Source organism: Pan troglodytes, chromosome 1 (genome assembly GCF_028858775.2).
Source record: "Pan troglodytes isolate AG18354 chromosome 1, NHGRI_mPanTro3-v2.0_pri, whole genome shotgun sequence".
NCBI lineage: Eukaryota > Metazoa > Chordata > Mammalia > Primates > Hominidae > Pan > Pan troglodytes.
Window position 1 is genome coordinate 3,466,751 of NC_072398.2, and position 19,765 is coordinate 3,486,515.

Sequence of the window (19,765 nt, forward strand, 5' to 3'; positions counted from 1 at the left end):
GGCCTAAGGTGGCAGCGCGCAGCGGGGACTGGGCCTAAGGTGGCAGCGCGCAGCGGGGACTGGGCCTAAGGTGGCAGCGCCCAGCGGGGACTGGGCCTAAGATGGCAGCGCGCAGCGGGGACGGGGCCTAAGGTGGCAGCGCGCAGCGCGGACTGGGCCTAAGATGGCAGCGCCCAGCGGGGACGGGGCCGAAGGTGGCAGCGCGCAGCGGGGACTGGGCCTAAGATGGCAGCGCCCAGCGGGGACGGGGCCGAAGGTGGCAGCGCCCAGCGGGGACTGGGCCTAAGATGGCAGCGCGCAGCGGGGACGGGGCCTAAGGTGGCAGCGCGCAGCGCGGACTGGGCCTAAGATGGCAGCGCCCAGCGGGGACGGGGCCGAAGGTGGCAGCGCCCAGCGGGGACTGGGCCTAAGGTGGCAGCGCCCAGCGGGGACTGGGCCTAAGGTGGCAGCGCGCAGCGGGGACTGGGCCTAAGATGACAGCGTGCAGTGGGGACTGGGTACATTATGGGGCTTTTGTTTTCCAGCTCTGGAAACCCAGGTGAGTCCCTCTAATGTTCTCCAAAGCGGTACAAGATGGTGCTTTGGGGAAGAAAATATTGGAATTTATATTTATATTTATTGATCTCATTCTTTAAAAAAAAACAATGGATTTGAGAGATACAATACAGTATTACCAACCAACTTATTCAGTGACTCTCTTATCCCTCCACATTCCTTGGAAAGGTGAAAGGGAGGTTAAATAGGACTAGGTGAAAGGTCTAGGCTTGGTAATTATACTAGATTACAATTATGATTACTTCCAGCCTCCAGACTTTGGTAGAGCCAATTTTATGCTCTCTATCCAAATAAAATAGACTATGCAAGTTTGAGCCCCAAGCAGCTGTTGCATTTGTATTCACTTGACTGTGTTCTGATCTTGTGCACACAAAAGGCAGACAGGTGTAACCTTGCTCCATCAGGCTGCATGTCAGTGGGCACGCCTTGTGTTACAGGGTAACCTTCCAGGAGGGATGACAGAAACCAGCTCATTAGGCCAGGCCAGTTGCGTGGTAACATCACCTTGTCGGGAGGGATTCAGACTGGTTTGGGAGGATGCATTTGTTCGTGAAATGTCTTTCTTCCTGTGATTTCATGCGCACGTCTGTCCCTGTGCCGTGGCCTTTCTGTTTAGTCAGCAGCGTGAAGCTTAAAACAGGATTCTCATTGTCAAGGTCAGGACGAGCCATCTCCTTCCACCCCTGCTCCCTGCTCCTGACCAGTGGTCTTTCCAGCACTCAGTTGGGGATCCCGAATATGGTTCCAGGAGGCCTGGTGAAGCGCCGACGCCACCAAGACAGTTATTCCCCGAGATGGGGTCCTCGGGACTTGCCCAGTGCCACCAAGACTGTTATTCCCCTCAGGGCTCGCCCGATGGGCTCGGACTGGCATGACCGTGGCTGTGTGTGTTACTTCATTGACTGGCAGTCTGGAAGGACTCCCCCTTATCATGTGATGGTGACAAGAAAGATGATATGGTGGCTTTGGACCTGGAGCTGGGCGGCTGAGTGAGGAGGGTGAAGGTGCCTTCCTACACAACCCTGCCCGCTCTGCAGGCTCGGGGCACGCACCCCTCTATTCACTACGCCCTGAACACGCCGTGAGCTTTCGTGCCTCTCCTGCATCGGTGCTCATCCCAGGTTTCAAGTCAGAAATGCCCTTTCATCTCTGTCTATGGAAATTCTTTCATGTCCTGCTCAAATCCATGAATCCACTCATTCTTATCCACTACTAATCCTTGTCATTCAGAAAAACAAGGGGAGAAGTCTGACAGAACTAGCAACCCCAAGGGACTTGTGTCCTTAGAAATCACCTGCCTTTTCCTATTTTTATTGTGGTGAAATATACATAAAATGTCCTATTGTAACCTTGCAACTAAGTGCACAGTTTAGTGGCATTGCGCCTGTTCACACTGTTGTGCAACCATCACATCCTTTATCTCCAGAACCTTCCCAAACAAACAAACTCTACCCATTAAGTAACAACTCCCCACTCCCTACTCCCCCGGCCCCCGGTAACCACCATTCTACTTTGTGTCTCTATGAATTTGCCTGTGCCAGGTACCTTGTATAAGTGGAATCATACAATATTTGTCCTTTGGGGTGTGGCTTATGTTACTCAACATGCTTGCAAGGTACATCCATGTTATATTAACAGCATGTATCAGAATTTCACACTTTTTATGAGTGAATAATATATTCCATTAGATTTGGAAGCAACCTAAATGTCCATCAACAGGTGAATGGATAAAGAAAATGTGGTACATATACACAATGGAGTACTATTCAGCCATGGAAAAGAATGAGATCCTGTTGTTTGCAACATCATGGATGGAAATGGAGATCATTTTGTGAAATAAGCCAGGCACAGAAAGACAAACATCACATGTTCTCACTTGTTTGTGAGACCTAAAAATCAAAGCAATTGAACTCGTGGGCATAGAAAGTAGAAGGATGGTTACCAGAGGCTGAGAAAGGTATTGGGAGAGTATGGGGGATGTGGGGATGGTTAATAGGTTCAACCAATTTTTGAAAGAATAAGATCTCGTATTTGAAAGTACAACAGGGTGACTATAACAACTTAATTGTACGTTTTTAAGTAACTAAAAGAGTGTAATTGAATTGTTTGTAACTCAAAGGATAAATGCTTGAGGGGATGGATACCCCATTCTCCATGACATGCTTATTTCACATTGCATGTCTGTATCCCAACATCTCATGGATCCCATAAATATATTCACCTACTATGTACCCACAAAAATTAAAAATTGAAAGATACATTCTTTTCAATGAAATATATATTCCATTATATTTACATACCACATTTTCTCTCCTCATTTGTGGATGAACAATTGGGTTGTTCCTACCTCTTGGCTATTATACTTAATGCTACTATGAGCACTGGTGTACAAGTATCTGTTTCATTTCCTGCTTTCAATTCTTTTTTTTTCAAATGAGACATTTATTTCACTACAATACAAAAAAAAAAAAAAACGATAACTAGGACAGGTGACAGGTGTGTCACCTAACTTGTGTTAATAATTTCACAATATATATCAAATCATCACATACTACACTCTAAACTTACATAGCTTTATTTCTCAACTATCTCTCAAAAAGTCTGGTGGAAATATGAGACGTTTAATATTGAAGGAAAGGAAACTAAGTTGGTAACACTAGACATATACATTGTGTGTGTGTGCGTATATATATATATGGATATACACACGCATACGATGGAATATTATTCAGCCTTTTTTCTTCATGCCCAAGTTTATTAAAATGTGTTCTTCTAAAGATAATGTTACTGAATGTTTATATTTATTTATTTTATTTAGTAGCTTTAGGGGTCCAAGTGGTTTTTGGTTACGTGGATGAACCGTATAGTGGTGAGGTCTGAGATTGTGGTGCACCTGTCACCGAAGTAGTATATATTGTACCCAAAATGTAGCGTTTTAATCCTCCATCTCCTTTCCCCTTCGGAGTCTCCAATGTCCATTCCTCTACTCTGCCTTTGTGGACCCTCAGCTTAGCTCCCACTTATACCTGAGAACATAGGAATGTGGCTTTCCCTTCCTGAGTTACTTCACTTAGCATAATGGCCTCCAGCTCCCCTGCTTTCCATTCTTTTGGGTAACCTAGGAATGGAATTGCTGGACCATGTGACAATTCTGTATGCGACTCTTGGAGGAACTGCTACACTCCTTTCCACAATGACTATGCCATTTTACATTCCCACCAGCAACGCACACGGACTGCAATTCCTCCACACCCTTGCCAACACTGATTTTCTGTTGTTGTTTTAATAGCTACATCCTGCTGGCTAGGAAGTGGTACCTTCTTGGGGTTTGCTTTGCATTTCTCTAGCAACTAATGATGCTGAGTATCTTTTCACGTGCTCCTTGGCTGTGCATATATCTCCGCTGGAGAAATGTCCATAAGATTCCTCTGCCCATTTGTGAACTGGGTGTGGTGATGTTTGTTGACTTACAGGAGTTCTTTATATATTCTGGATATTAATCATAGACATATGATTTACAAATATTTTCTCCCATTCTATAGGTTGTTTTTCAACCTCCTGATAGTGTCCTTTGTCATATAAGATTGCCTTTTCATTTGTAGGGAATACTTCATCAGTCTTAAATTTAAGTAATTTTTCTTTAGCATCTGTGGTTCAGAAGCCTTCTAACATAGGCTATATCTGTGAAGAGAGCCTAACAATGAGAGTGGCCCAGGATTCCCTGTGCTGTTTTGTGTTAAAGATACTTGTCCAATGTGATCCTTATTAGACTGCTAACCAGTCATTGGCTGGGGAAAACTTGAGGGGCTATTGTTAAGTGCATTTTCTGTGTATTGTCCAGGAACAAATTTCTTTCGAAATCAAGCATAACCTATGATAAGGAAGATGATGAAGCCAACTCTATTATGATGCCTTCTGGGTATCATGTGTGGTTTAAAGAAACATGATCCTGGCCAGGCACAGTGGCTCATGCCTGTAATCCCAGCACTTTGGGTGATCTGAGGCAGGCGGATCACCTGAGGTCGGGAGTTCGCAACCAGCCTGGCCAACATAGCGAAACCCCATCTCTACTAAAACTACAAAAAATTAGCCAGGCATGGTGGTGCGTGCCTGTAATCCCAGCTACTTGGGAGGCTGAGGCAGAAGAATCACTTGAACCCAGGAGGCAGAGGTTGCGGTAAGCCAAGATTGTGCCACTGCACTCCAGCCTGGTGACAGAGCAAGATGCTGTCTCAAAAAGAAAAGAAAAGAAACATGATCTCCATGATCCTACAGTTTTCACAAAATGCACCAACTGGATAACTGGACTGGCACTTGGCACAAAGAACAGTGCATAGTAATTGGAAGGAATTAAAAGGAAATTAAGCCGAAGAATGCTTTCCATTACCAATACAAGTCTGAGAAAAGACGTTACACAGAAGCCACAACTCATACATTAAGTAACTTAAGGGAGAATCTACAAAATTTTAAAGGAGAATGATGTGGAGGAATTATCCATTTCTTGAAAAAGAATTAAGATTAGAGTTTTTTAGTGATGTTTATTTTGTTTGAAAAGAAGGCAGCTATTGTTGCACAATTCTTGCATCTTTTAAGTTGGTACGTTTGATAAGCTATTCATTTCTGACATGGGATAAATGTAGTTTGTGTTCAGGCTCTAATCACTGTTATCCCTGCAAGACCCTAACGGAGCCGTTTCTCAAAGTCCTGCTGCTGATAAGAAGATAAGGAAATAGGGGGCCGGGCTTGGTGGCTCACATCTGTAAACCCAGCACTTTGGGAGGCCGAGGCGGGCTGATCACTTGAGGTCAGGAGTTTAAGACCAGCCTGACCAACATGGTGAAACCCCGTCTCTACTAAAAATACAAAAATTAGCCAAGCGTGGTGGCGTGTGCCTGTAATCCCAGTTACCTGGGAGGCTGAGGCAGGAGAATCGCTTGAACCTGGGAGGTGGAAGTTGCAGTGAGCTGAGATTGCGCCACTGCACTGCACTCCAGCCTGGGTGACAAAGTGAGACTCCATCTCAAAAACACAAAACAAAACAAACAAAAAGAAGCAGCTAAGGAATTAGGAATTAATCACATCTGACTCATGCTACTCATGCCACCTCTTTGGTCCCTTTTGTTTGTCTGTTTTAGCTTCAAAACGTCTCAGAGCTTTTCAGGAGTGCTGCAAAGGGACTTGGTGAGTTGCCTGGATGGCCCAAATGCCACTCCTGCCACCTCCTTCCTGGAGAACTGCATAGGATGGGCAGATGCCACTTCTCTTCTTCCTGTATAGCCAGGACCTAACACAGTGTCCGGCATAAAGTTGTCTTTCTATAAGTATTTAAATAAGTATCTACTGGGTGTACCTCTCCATCAGAAGAAGTCTCCAGCTTCCCAACCCTACAGCTTCCAAAGCATCATCTTTTCTTTTTCTTCCTAGGAGCCACAGTCAGAATAAAACCAAAGCAGGCCAGGCACGGTGGCTCACGCCTGTAATCCCAGCACTTTGGGAGGCCGAGGCAGGCAGATTGTCTGAATCCAGGAGTTTGAGACCAGCCTGGGCCACATGGCGAAACCCCATCTCTATTAAAAATATTTTAAAAAGTAGCCGGGCATGGTGGCACACGCCTGTTGTCCCAGCTACTTGGGAGGCTGAGTCAGGAGGATAGCTTGAGCCCAGGAGGTTAAGGCTGCAGTGAGCCGAGATCGTGCCACTGCACTCCAGCCTGGGCAGAGTGTTTCAAAAAAAGAAAGAAAGAAAACCAAAGCAGACGATGCTGCCTTGGGCTGGAAGGAGTGCCTAGCATAAGGCTCATGGTCCCTCCTACATCACAGCAGGGAGATGCTTTCAGCCTCCCATCACATCCTAGAGGACAAGCCATGACCTGCTTCGTTCTGCACAGCTCACAGTCTTCAAGGGTGGATCACAGCAGAGACATTTTACACCAACGTTACCGTCAGGCCCCTCCTGATGTACAACGTTCCCCGAAGAGGAACAGTCAGAACCACTGCTGTGCCCTCAATTTGAGGCCAAGACTCTGGCCAAGTCACTCAGGCCCCGCTGTTAGCTGTGTCTGGGTTACCACCCCCAGGCTATCCTTATACTGATGCTCCACAGGTACAAAGGTCTCCAGAGCAAAAATGTTTGATCCCAACGGGATATTTGAGTTAAAAGGGCTGATAAAGCCATTTGGTATGGTCAAGTTAAATACCTCTGGCATGTAAAAAAGGTGTTTCAAAAAGGGCCACAAGCGTCATCTCTGCTTGCAGAGGAAGCAGCCGCCTATGTGTTAGCCTTTGGGAGGTCTTGTTACAAAGCCTAAACCTGTCCCATCGTCATTCCTTTGCACTAACACACAGAAAGCCTTATTCAAACAAATAAGCTACCTCCGATTGTTCATTCAACAAGTGTGTATTAAGAACCTAGGGTACAGGAACCCCTCCAAGGGCTTTAATTCGGCTGACCAGATGCTCACTTGCCTAGAAGTCTCAGTGTATGCCTATTACCCTGCATCCTGTCTGGTTTATTTTGTCCTGGATTTTTCATTTCTTTATTCAAAATGCAAGTAGTTATTACTAAGACTTATTAAAATGAGATGGAAGAATTGGATAGACTTTCACTTTCTATTTCAGTGGTCTCATCTAGGAACATATGAGGTATGTGCAGTGAACAGAGTTAGCACTTTAAGACATAACGTCAGGAGTTCAAGACCAGCCTGGCCAATATGGTGAAACCCCATCTATACTAAAAACAAAAAAAATTAGCCAAGTGTGGTGGCACCTGCCTGTAATCCCAGCTACTTGGGAGGCTGAGGGAGGAGAATTGCTTAAACCCAGGAGGCAGAGGTGCAGTGAGCTGAGATTGCACCACTGCACTCCAGCCTGGGCAACAGAGAGAGACTCCATCTCAAAAAAAAAAAAAAAAAAAAAAAAAGGACATAATGTTCCAGCCAGGAGCAGTGCTTCATGCCTGTAATGCCAGGACTTTGGGAGGCTGAGGCGGGTGGATCACTGGAGGTCAGGAGTTTGAGACCAGCCTGGGCAACATGGTGAAACCCCATCTCTACCAAAAATACAAAAATTAGCTGGGCGTGGTGGTGCATGCCTGTAGTCCCAGCTACTTGGGAGGCTGAGGCAGGAGGATCACTTGAACTCGGGAAGCGGAGGTTGCAGTCCTGGGTAATGGAGAAAGACTCAGTCTCAAAAAAATAAAAAATAAAAAAAAGATATAATGTTCCAAGCTGAGAAACTTATTATGCTGAAATGTACCTGTAATTGATGTACCTATGTAATTCATAACTGAGCTCAAACACAGTTCTAATTCTACCCAGAGAAGCACAAGCTATAGTTGTTGAAATGTGTAAAATTTACATAAACTGAGAGTAACTGAACTACAAAAATTTTTTATGAAGTTTAAATTGGATTAAAAACATTTCATCAGTAGAGTGTGAGGTTCTCTCTTTGCTGCCTGTCAACAGTTGGATTTGAGAAATATTTGACACTTGAAATAATGAAATGATAGGAAATTGCTGACATTAGGCAGCTTTTAACTTTAAAACATACTTCATGAGTCAATCCAAATGCTCTACAAAAAAAGTACTCGAGTTTTGGAAACAAGTCATCTAAATTTTGATGGCATGTGGTTCAAAATAAGTTGTAATCCATAATCAAGTGTTCAACCAATGAAACACAAAAAGCTCAGCCTCTGAAGCCTGTAATGAATTGCAATGATTAAAAACAAAATTTGCAAACAGGGGACCCTGAAATATAGATTACAAGAGCTCAAACTGTATAGAAGATTAAAATGTGAAATTCTACAACTCTGCTCTGGAAATTGACTTGTGGGAAGATCCTTTGAAACTTTAACACACAATATTCTCACTGAATCGAGAAATGTATTTCACTGAAATAAACTTGTAATCGGTGGTGGTACGAATAAATTCACACTTATTTTTAACCAAACTGTGATATTCTATCAAGAGAAACAGAAGCCACAGTTATCAAAAACAGATGGTTTGATGTGTTAATGCACATAAACATATATGTAAATATATAGGTAAGGCAGTTGGATTATGTGAAGGAGAAAAACGCCCTGACATTAACAATAGAAAAAATAGTGTTAAGAAAAATACTACTGAAGTGGTATTAGAAGAAGATAGTGAAGACAATGATTAAAATACACAAAAGTATATTAAGTGATTATTCTGCTTATTTTTTAATGTCCAGATGAACAATATAAAGCAGTTTTAACCTTTTTCTACTTTGATGTATGTATTTTCTTTTATTAAGAAAGCATTTCATGTTTGAAAGTAATTTTTGAATAGAACTGTTTTATAGGTTCACCAATATAGACGGCTGTGTCAGAAAATATTTCGAAACATGAAATAATAATAATTAAGTGTCCCTTTTCACTCTCAAAAGCGGCTTCGATAATAAGTTATATGATCTCCTTACTTATTTAAAAGAAGGAGAGGTGTGTAACAGGAAAAAAAAGCAAAGGAGCAATATGATAGGCTGGGTTCCTAGGAAAACCTTCTTACCAAGTACAGTTAAATGTTGTGGATTTTTTTTTTTTTTTTTGAAATGGAGTTTCACTCTTGTTGCCAAAGCTGGAGTGCAATGGCGTGATCTCAGCTCACTGCAACCTCCACCTCCCGTGTTCAAGCGATTCTCCTGCCTCAGTTGCTGGGATTACAGGTGCCTGCCACCATGCCCGGCTAATTTTGTATTTTTACTCGAGACAGGGTTTCTCCATGTTGGTCAGGCTGGTCTCGAACTCCCGACCTCAGGTGATCTGCCTGCCTCGGCCTCCTAAAATGCTGGGATTACAGGCATGAGCCACCATGCCTGGCCGTGGATATTATTTTTAAGTCTTAGTAAATGCATTGTTGAACCTGCAAAAAGGTAAAGAATCCTCAGGCCAAAAAAAATCAAGTGAAGTTGGCAACTCAAGATAAATAAGCAGAACAGGCAAGCTTTCTTTCACCCCAAAGACATCTGCCCAGCCAGGTAACACCCTGCTGAGTTTTATGTGGCAGCAGTTAAAGCTGGAGGCCTGCTCCACATGTGAATTTTCACAGGAAAATCAACCCCCAATAATTGTCCCTTTTAGGTACTCAAGACATGGCTGTCTTGAAATAAGCACTGAGCAGAGGGGAAAGAAACTGTCCTGAGAATTGTGAACCCTGGTCTGAATTACATGCAGGTTTGCAGGCTTAGTTCTCCATATCTGGGTGGCCAAAAATATTTCAAGCTGAGAATGTAATTTAGACTATCCTCAACTGGCACCTGGTAGAAGTTAACACAAATGCTGTCTGGAGTAAACTATCTTTATCCCAGAGCTTGCAGAATTCTCACAAATAAAATGCCAGTGAAAATGAGTAGCCCCCAGACACAAATAAACAAAGAAACACGGCACCATGAGAAAGAGCCAGCAGAAACCACAGATGGAAGAATGAGATGTTCAAACCTAGATCACAAATAAACAACAAAAAGTTGATTAACATGTCAGAGACAATTAAACTGTTTAAAGAAATAAACAAAAAAAATGATCACAAATGACGAAATTTCTGCTTCTGGCCATGTTTGAAAAATAGAAACTGGATTTACCCTCCAACCTTAAGCAACTAGAAAACCAAACAAACTATAAGAAAAAAAAATGGGTTTCTGATACTGGGTAACAAGCAGCAGAGGAAAGTCATGTCTGAGAGAAGGGAAAAAGATGAGCTGAGCCTTGTAAGTGCCCCAGCTTACTGCTAGGAGAGAGGTTCCAGGCCCCCAAACATGACAGGGGACCCAAGCAGAGCCAGGTAGCCACATCCTTCTGAACAAGGAAAAGTCCAGACTTTGGGGAGATCAGGGCAGCTAAAATTTGTAGGACAAAATAGCAGAAGGGAAGAATGGAGAGAGATGAAAAGAAAGAATTGGAGAGATAGAAGAGGGGAGAGAGAATAAGAGAGAAGAAAAAAAAAGACAGAGATGACCTGAGAGCAAGCAAGAGCTCTCTGGAGCCCTCTGGTTGAGCTCTAATCCGCATGTGTACAAAAAAACAAGCAAGGCCACAGAAAGGAGAGTTGGAATAATCCTTGAAGCCAAGAAGGGATTGGAAGTCTGTGTTCAAGCAGACAGAGTGAGGAGATCTGTTTATACCCAGGGCATGCGTGTGTGTGTGTATATGTATATCACTGGGGTATATATATATTGGGTGTGTGTGTGTGTGTGTGTGTATATCATTGGGTGTATATGTATATTGGGTGTGTGTGTATATGTATCATTGGGTTTATATATATATATATGTATCATTGGGTATATGTATGTATTGGATGTGTGTGTGTATATATCACTGGGTGTGTATATATATTGGGTGTCTGTGTATATATCATTGGGTGTATATAATATAGGGTGTGTGTGTATATCATTGTGTGTACATATATATATTGGGTGTGTGTGTATATATGTATCATGGGGTGTATATATATATCGGGTGTGTGTATGTATATATCACTGGGTGTATGTGTGTGTGTATATATGGTGTGTGTGTGTGTATATATCACTGGGTGTATATATATAGGGTTTGTGTGTGTATATATCATTAGGTGTGTAAATATATATAGGGTGTGTGTATATATATCATTGGGTGTATATATATATTGGGTGTGTGTATAGATATATCATTGGGTGTATCTATATAGTGTGTGTATATTATATATATCATTGGGTATATATATATTGGGTGTGTGTATTATTTATGTCATTGGGTATATATATATGGGGTGTGTGTATGTATATATCATTGGGTGTATATATATATTGAGTGTGTGTGTGTATGTATATCATTGGGTGTATATATATGGGGGTATGTGTGTATGTATATCATAGGGTGTGTATATATATATATGGTGTGTGTAATATATATATCATTGGGTGTATATATATTGGGTGTGTGTATTATTTATGTCATTGAGTATATATATATGGGGTGTGTGTATGTATACATCATTGGGTGTATATATATATTGAGTGTGTGTGTATGTATATCATTGGGTGTATATATATGGGGGTATGTGTGTATGTATATCATAGGGTGTATATATATATGGTGTGTGTAATATATATATCATTGGGTGTATATATATTGAGTGTGTGTATGTGTATATATATCATTGGGTGTATACATATAGGGTGTGTGTATATATAACATTGGGTGTATATATATTGGCGGTGTGTGTGTATATATATAACATTAGGAGTGTATATATATATATAGAGAGAGAGAGTGTGTGTGTGTCTATATATAACATTGGGTGTATATATATATTGGGTGTGTGTGTATATATATATCATTGGGTGTATATATATATTGGGGGTGTGTGTATATATATATAACATTGGGTGTATATACATATTGGGTATGTGTGTATATTGTATATATCATTGGGTATATATATATATATATATGGTGTATATAATGGGTGTACATATATATGTGAGTGTATGTAAATCATTCCTCAGAGTCCTCAGAAGGGTACTGCCTAACAGTGGGATCAAAGCAGCCCTAGGCTCTGCTGCACCTGCCTTTGCAAGGCTTAAAAAGCTCAAAAGGAACAAATTCCAAGTAACTTAACTGTGGCGATTAGTAAATACATTTCTAAATAACCCACGGATCACAAAATAATTAAAATGGGCCAGGCGCAGTGGCTCACACCTGTAATTCCAGCACTTTGGGACGCTGAGGCAGGGAGTGGATCACTGGAGGCCAGGAGTTTGAGACCAGCCTGGCAACATGCAAAACCCCATCTCTACTAAAAATACAAAAATTAGCTGGGCATGGTGGCAGGCGCCAATAATCCTGGCTACTCGGGGGGCTGAGGCAGGAGAATCACTTGAACCCAGAAGACAGAGGTTGCAGTGAGCCAAAATCATGCCACTGCACTCCAGCCCGGACAACAGAGTGAGACTCTGTCTCCAGAAAAAAAAAAAAAAAAGAAAAGCCAGGGATGGTGGCACATGCCTGTAGTCCCAGCTACAGGAGGTTGAGGCAGGTGGATTGCTTGAGCCCAGCAGGTCAAGGCTGCAGTGAGCCAAGATCGCACCACTACACTCCAGCTTCAGTGACAGAATGAGACCCTGTCTCAAAAAATGATAATTACAATGAGAAATGGAAAATATTTTGAGTGAATGATAGTGAAAATACCTGTCATTACCAGAACTTGAGGATACAGACAAAGCAGTACTTAGAGAGCAACGTAGGTGCTTACAGAACAAGAAGGGGAAACTGCTAAGCTAAGTAGCCACCTTCAGATGAGAAATAAAGAATGGCAAAGTAGGGCTGGGTGCGGTGGCTCATGCCTGTAATCCCAGCACTTTGGGAGGCCAAGATGGGAGGATCACTTGAGCTCAGGAATTCGAGACCAGCCTGGGCAACACAGTGAGACCCTGGCTCTAGAAAACAATTTTTAAAAATTAACCAGGCATGGTGGTGCACACCTGTAGTCCCAGCTACTCAGGATGCTGAGGTGGGAGGATCGCTATTGAGCCCGGGAGATCAAGGCTGCAGTGAGCTATGACCACATCACTGCACTCCAGCCTGGGTGACAAGACCTTTGTCTCCCCTACCCGCCCCCCCAAAAAATAGCAAAGAACAGAAATTAATCAATGGCAAATGAACATGCCGTAAAGAAAATTAGCAAAGGGCAATGTTATTAAGACTGTGGTAACAGCGCAGGGCTGGAGAACCCAGAGACAACTCCACACAGAGTCACTTAAATGACTGAAAGATCGATCCTGGTCAGTGGGGTCTCAATGAGTGGTGCCTGCAGAAGGTATCCAGAGTTTACAAAGAATTCCTACGAATCAATTAACAAAAAGCTAAGCAACTGTACAGAAAAGCAGGCAAAAGACATGAACAAGAACTATACAGAGAATAATAAACATGAAAAGATACTCAACCTTAGCAGTCATCAGGAAAATTGCAAATTAAAATTACAATGACATACCATTAAATATTCACCTAATGGCCAAAAACTTTAAAAATCAAACAATACAAATATTGACAAGGTTGGGAATAGTGGGAACTCTCATATATCTTTAGACTCTTATCAGATACTGGAGTTTTGATTTGACCGAAGACAGCACATGACCTTACCACAGGGCTTCATGGGAAGGAGCACCCGCAGGAAAGATGCCTTTTGGGGTAGGTATAGAGTCAACTGAGGCTCAGGGCGTTGGGGATTTGCAACAAGGTACAGGCAGGAGGATGGGGGTGGAAAGTGGCAGCACGGGGCATTCTTGGAGAGCACAAAGGTACCGGGTACCTGTGGGGTGGGGACACAGCACTGAGTGGGGAGGTGGTGAGGAGGCCCAGAAATCTAACTTTGCTCATTTACAAGTTTGTCCCTTACCAGTTCCACTATCAGTGATGAGTCAGGAGTGGCTGCCGGTATTTCTGTTACCTGCTTCTGCATGCTCCAGGCTGCTGTGACAAAGGAGATTTCGAGGAAACCTCCTTAGACACATTTGTAGTGCTGGTCCCATGAGACTGCCATGAACATGCGATGACTGAGTATATATATAAAGAACCGAGTCTAGAGCTTGGCGCTAGCAGGCACTGCACTGCACTACCAAAGTCTGAGTGATGGTGATGATGATGATGATCATGATGATAAAGTCAGTGATTTCCTGGCACAGTTTGGCACAGAGAAGTAATGAGGCTGGGACGTACCAAGAGAAAAAAGAATAACCCTCATAACAAATGACACCACCACAAAAAATATCCTCAAAGCATGCGAGTCTGACTTCCAGGCCCCGAGTTAAAGCCATCATCAAGGTGGCTTAGTTGTCACAAGAGGCTCATCTCGTGGCCCTGCGCACCTGGGTGCCCAGGAAACGGGAACAAATCATATCAGCCCAGCGGTGGGTGCTCTACGTTGTCGCCCAGTGAGTACAATCTCAAAAACGATAGAGCCCAATATGGTTTGAATGTTCGTACCCTCCAAAGCTCAGGTTGAAATGTGATTCCCAGTGTTGGAGGTGGGGCCTGGCGGGAGGTGGCTGGATCCTGGGGGAAGATCCCTCCTGAATGGCTTAGAGCCATCCCCTGTTGATGAGTGAGTTCTCGCTCTATTAGTTCACACGAGATCCGGCTGTTTCAAAGAGTCTGGGACCTCCCCCTTCTCTCTCTTGCACCCTCTGTTGCCATGTAACACACCTGCTCCCCCTTCACCTTCCATCTTGATTAGAAGCTTCCTGAGGCCTCACCAGAAGCAGATGCCGGCACCACGCTTCCCGTACAGCCTGTGGAACTGTGAGCCAAAAATAAACCTTTCTCCTTAGAAATTACCCAGCCTCGGGTATTTCTTTACGGCAAGACGAGAACAGCCTACTGCATTCCTTTGGAGCACTGCTTGCGACTGGACTGCCCCAGCCTCAACATGACAGCAGGAGTTTATGCTCTGGATCTCAGGCTTTGGAGCTTCTGGCTCATGTCATTTTCTACTCAAATGTATATAGCAAGAAGGCTTGGTAGGATGGGATTTTGCCATATACACTCACGACTTTAGAGATAGTTTGAAATGCATCAGCAACCCCTTTCCTATTGTGGATCCTGGGCCTGGACACGTGGCTGGCACAGCTGTCCTCCGGATTCCGCAGGGAAACACCGGCCCCCCCATCTGGCCCCGTGCAGTGATGCACTGAGGTTTGTTTCACCTGAATCTCTGATGGCCTATAGGCATTCACGTCCCTTTCCTCATGGAGGAACAAGACGGAGGATAGTGGGTTGAATGTGAGGTTGGCCTGAGACAAAAGCTCAGCTGCCTCTGGACACACAGAGTGTATTTTCAGTGTATCAGAGGATGCTGGCTAGGGTCAAACTTGACAATCAAGAAAGCAATGGGAAGTTCTGGTTTACAAACTTGGGTTCGCTGGTACCATATGCTAAGCAACTTAGCTGTGAGGCTGGTCATATCCTAAGTGTGAACACCCATGTGCCAGGGTCTGTATTACACTACGAAAGGCACACAAAAAGTCCTGGAAGAGACTTGCACATCATTTTCATCATTCTCAGAGCTCTTCAGTATACCAAATACCTTCATCTGCAGGATCTCATTCACTCCTCGTGACGAGCTGTCTGCCACCCCCTCTGCATTTCACAGATGGAGCCTCGGGGCTCTCAGGTCACACAGGCAGCCCGCGAGGAGCTGGGGCTGGAACTCAGGTCCCCCCAGTCTGATCTGTGTGCTTTTCCCCACACCTCAGCCAGAGGCTAATGTGGGGACTGAAAGGGAAGGTGCTGGAGCCCCACTGTGTTTGAATCCTAGCTTGCCAGTATCGTGCATGGGACGTGGGCTCCTTTCATCTGTTTCTTCATCTATAAAATAGGAGTAATCACAGCATCTATCCCTGGATACCTGAAGAAGCTATCCAGAGTTTACACCCAGCCCTATTTTGCTATTCTTTATCTCCCATCTTGACGTGAGGTTGACGTGAGGGTGAAAAGAGAATCTTTGTCCTATGGAGAGCCTGGGCTCACACTGCAAATGCTCACATGCTGGTAAGAGAATCTTCGTCCTGTAGAGAGCCTGGGCTCACACTAGCAAATGCTCACACTCTGGTGAGAGAATCTTCGTCCTGTGGAGAGCCTGGGCTCACACTAGCAAATGCTCACACGCTGGTGAGAGAATCTTCGTCCTGTGGAGAGCCTGGGCTCACACTGCAGATGTTCACATGCTGGTAAGAGAATCTTCGTCCTGTAGAGAGCCTGGGCTCATACTGCAAATGCTCACACTCTGGTGAGAGAATCTTCGTCCTGTGGAGAGCCTGGGCTCACACAGCAAACGCTCACACACTGGTAGCTCTGCTAGGCCTGTTGCTTTTGTACAACACCCATGGCTCCAAGAGCACACGGGAGAGGTCCCTGGAAAGAGAACTCAGTGCTCAAAGGGTGACTCTGACTCCAACCAAAAGGCTTTTAGAGGCATCATCGCTTCTTTCCATTCACAGATTATAGGCTCAAATGAAGGACTTCGGTGAAGAAAAACCCGTGGCTTTTGGAAAGGTCCAACTGAATGGTGTTTCAAGGTGGCTATTACCTTTTTCCCAAAGGCAATTGTCAAGCAGGGGCCGAGCTGGGTTTCATTATTCCAGCAAGAAATCAAGCCAAGAGGTTTGCTTTTTCAGAATGTGACTGTCAAACAGGCCACCATGGGAGAGCTCTGGGCTGTGGATTCCTCCGGTTCCCTAGAGTGGGTCAAGGCTGAATGACTCAGGAGAGGGACACACCAGCAGGCAGGGCCCTGGGCTTGAAAACAGAGAAACTCCCATCTCACTCACAATGGTCTTTTGCAAAACGTTCATGAGAACAGCTGATGAAGCTCCATCCACACATAGTCTAAGTGTCCTTCTTGGCACCAGGCACGTGGTCTTCTAGATGTAGCTCAAAATTAGGGAGCTCGGTATGATACCAAATGGTAGGCTACCAACCCAAACCTGGGGACATTAACCAGCAAAGGCCTCTCCTTAGAGCACTAATGCATGCCCAGAACTTCCCTGTACTTAGATCCTCAGGACACCAGCGCCAAATCCATGTGATAAATGACTATTACTAACAGGCAGTTTCAGTAATTCAAGCTTTGGGGTAAATTCTAAGACCTATTTGCTTCCACCAAATTCTAGACATGTGGAGAGTTGTAGTCATAAATAGGAATCTATACCTGCATCTTGTATTTATTATTATTGCCATAGAAAAAATATTCACAGCTGACTTGCTGGAACTTTTTTTTTCTGAGATGGAGTCTCGCTCTGTTGCCCAGACTGGAGTGCAATGGCGTGATCTCGGCTCACTGCAACCTCCACCTCCCGGGGTTCAAGCGATTCACCTGCCTCAGCCTCCCAAGTAGCTGAGATTACAGGCATGTTCCACACGCCTGGCTTTTTTTTTTTTTTTTTCCTTGTATTTTTAGTAGATATTGGGTTTTGCCATGTCGGTCAGTCTGGTCTTAAACTCCTCACCTCAAATGATCTGCCTTCCTTGGGCTCTCAAAGTGCTGGGATTACAGGCGTGAGCCACCGTGCCCGGCCTACTTGCTGGAACTGCTTACCTCTTTCCTTGAATGTACTTGATAATGTGACTTTTAACTGCTTTATGCCTTGTACTCTAATTTGTGTACATTTTTTCCTCTGTCCTACTGGTGCAAAAGCTCTCTGCATTAGCCCTAATGCTTAGACTAGTACTGTATATTTTGAAGATGCTTGATAAATTTGTCAAAATAACCCGGTAGAGCAAATATATGTTTGCTATTTTATCTGGCTCAGAAAATAGGGTTATAGCTTCAGTGCCTCTTCTCATCCTAAACAGGTGACAATACCACAAAACATATACTTTATCCTAGTTTAGATTGGGGATCCGATGGCCACAGGAAGCCTGCGGGCACAAAGGTGTCCTCTGGGAAGCTAGGCAGGCTACCACAAAGTTGAAGGTGGGTGTCAGACTCATATCTATCACTAAAGATGCAGGGTTTAGATCAGGCTGGTTTCATTCAGATTAGTGCAAAATCGTAAGGAAGCTGAAGAACAAGATTCCATCATTATTATTTTTTTGAGACAGGGTCTTGCTCTGTTGCCCAGGCTGGGGTGTAGTGGCATGATCATAGCTGACTGCAGCCTCAACCTCCCAGGCTCACGCAATCCTCCCACCTCAGCCTGCCGGGTAGCTGGGACTACAGGCACGTGCCACTATGCATGGCTACTATACTTTTAAATTTTTTTTTTGTACAGATGGAGTCTCACTATGTTGCCCAGGCTGGTCTTGAACTTGGGCCCAAGTGATCCTCCTGCCTTGGCTTCCTGAAGTGCTGGGATTACAAGTGTGAGCCACTGCATGTGCCCTCTATCATTATCTAGATGAGCTCATATGATAGGAGAGGTATATGTAAACAAATATTTAAAATATAAGTGCCTACATTCAAATACCATTTTAATGCTATTGAGTTGGAAGACGGAAACAACTTTCCTGGAGCAAAGAATTAGGAGGGGGGAAAGGAGATCAGAGAAGGCTTGAGAGGGGAGATGATATTTGAGATAAGCCTCAAAGAATAAGTAGGAAGGAATCCAAGAATTTTTAGTATTATTAATGGAAAACTGATTGGCCGGGTACAGTGGCTCCCACCTGTAATCCCAGCACTTTGGGAGGCCAAGGCAGGAGGATTGCTTGAGCTCAGGATTTCAAAGCCAGCCTGGGCAACATGGTAAAACCCTGTCTCTACAAAAAATATAAACTATTAGCCAGGCATGGTGGTGCACACCTGTAGTCCCAGCTACATGGGAGGCTGAGGTGGGAGGATCACTTGAGCCTGGGAGTGCAGCGAGCCTTGTTTGTGTCACTGCGCTCCAGTCTGGGTGACGGAGTGACACCCTGTCTCAAAAAGAAAAGAAAACTCACAATGTAATTGACCATATGAAATGATTAATGGAGGAACCAAGTGAGCATCTCATTAGAGCAGAAATAGGTTGGATTAACTTCAACAATCAGTTTTTAAAAACTTGTTAGAAATCCAGCCACAGAAGAATATTTTGCAATATCCATCTACAATGGAAAAATCGTACAGCAATGAAGATTAAGAACCTGTAGCTGTGCGCATCAAGATGGATCTCAAAAATGAAATACTGATCAAAAGAAGGTATGGAAGGGCATAGAATAGAGTATGATTTCATTTACGTAACGTTCAACAGCAGACAAAACTAAACAGTATGTTTTGGGGGGACACATACTTAGGTGGTAAAACCTATAAGACAAGCAAGGGGATCAAAACCAGAAAATTCAGCACTGTGGTCACCGCTGGAACAGGCAGGAGGGTGACGGAAGGCAGACGATCACACAAGGGCACCTGAGCTAGTGGAATGTTCTATTTCCTAACCTGGGTGGTGGGCACACAGATTTTTTGTCATTCTATAGACTGAGCAGGTGTGTTTCTACATCTGCATATGCAACACATCTTACAATCAAAACATGTCAAAGACATAAGAAGAATCTCACAAATGGGGGAGGAGCTCCAGTACCGTACTGGAGTAGGGTATGTTCTTGGTAACTATTGATTGAATGAATGAATGAGTGAGTGAATGAACAGCCACTGGAAGCAGAAGAAACGGCATCGGCAAAGCATGTGACTGTGGGGGTGGGGTGGGGTGTCCAGTCATCTCTATGTAGTTTCTATGGTCAGAAAGGTAGGTGT

The 19,765-nt window shown here is 44.0% G+C and overlaps 1 protein-coding gene across 2 annotated transcripts in view; it reads right to left on the reverse strand.

The window, feature by feature from the left end:
- KIF26B (kinesin family member 26B) overlaps positions 1 to 19,765 on the reverse strand; it is a 565,489-nt gene that overhangs the window by 35,485 nt on the left and 510,239 nt on the right. The gene's annotated exons all lie outside the window — the stretch shown is intronic.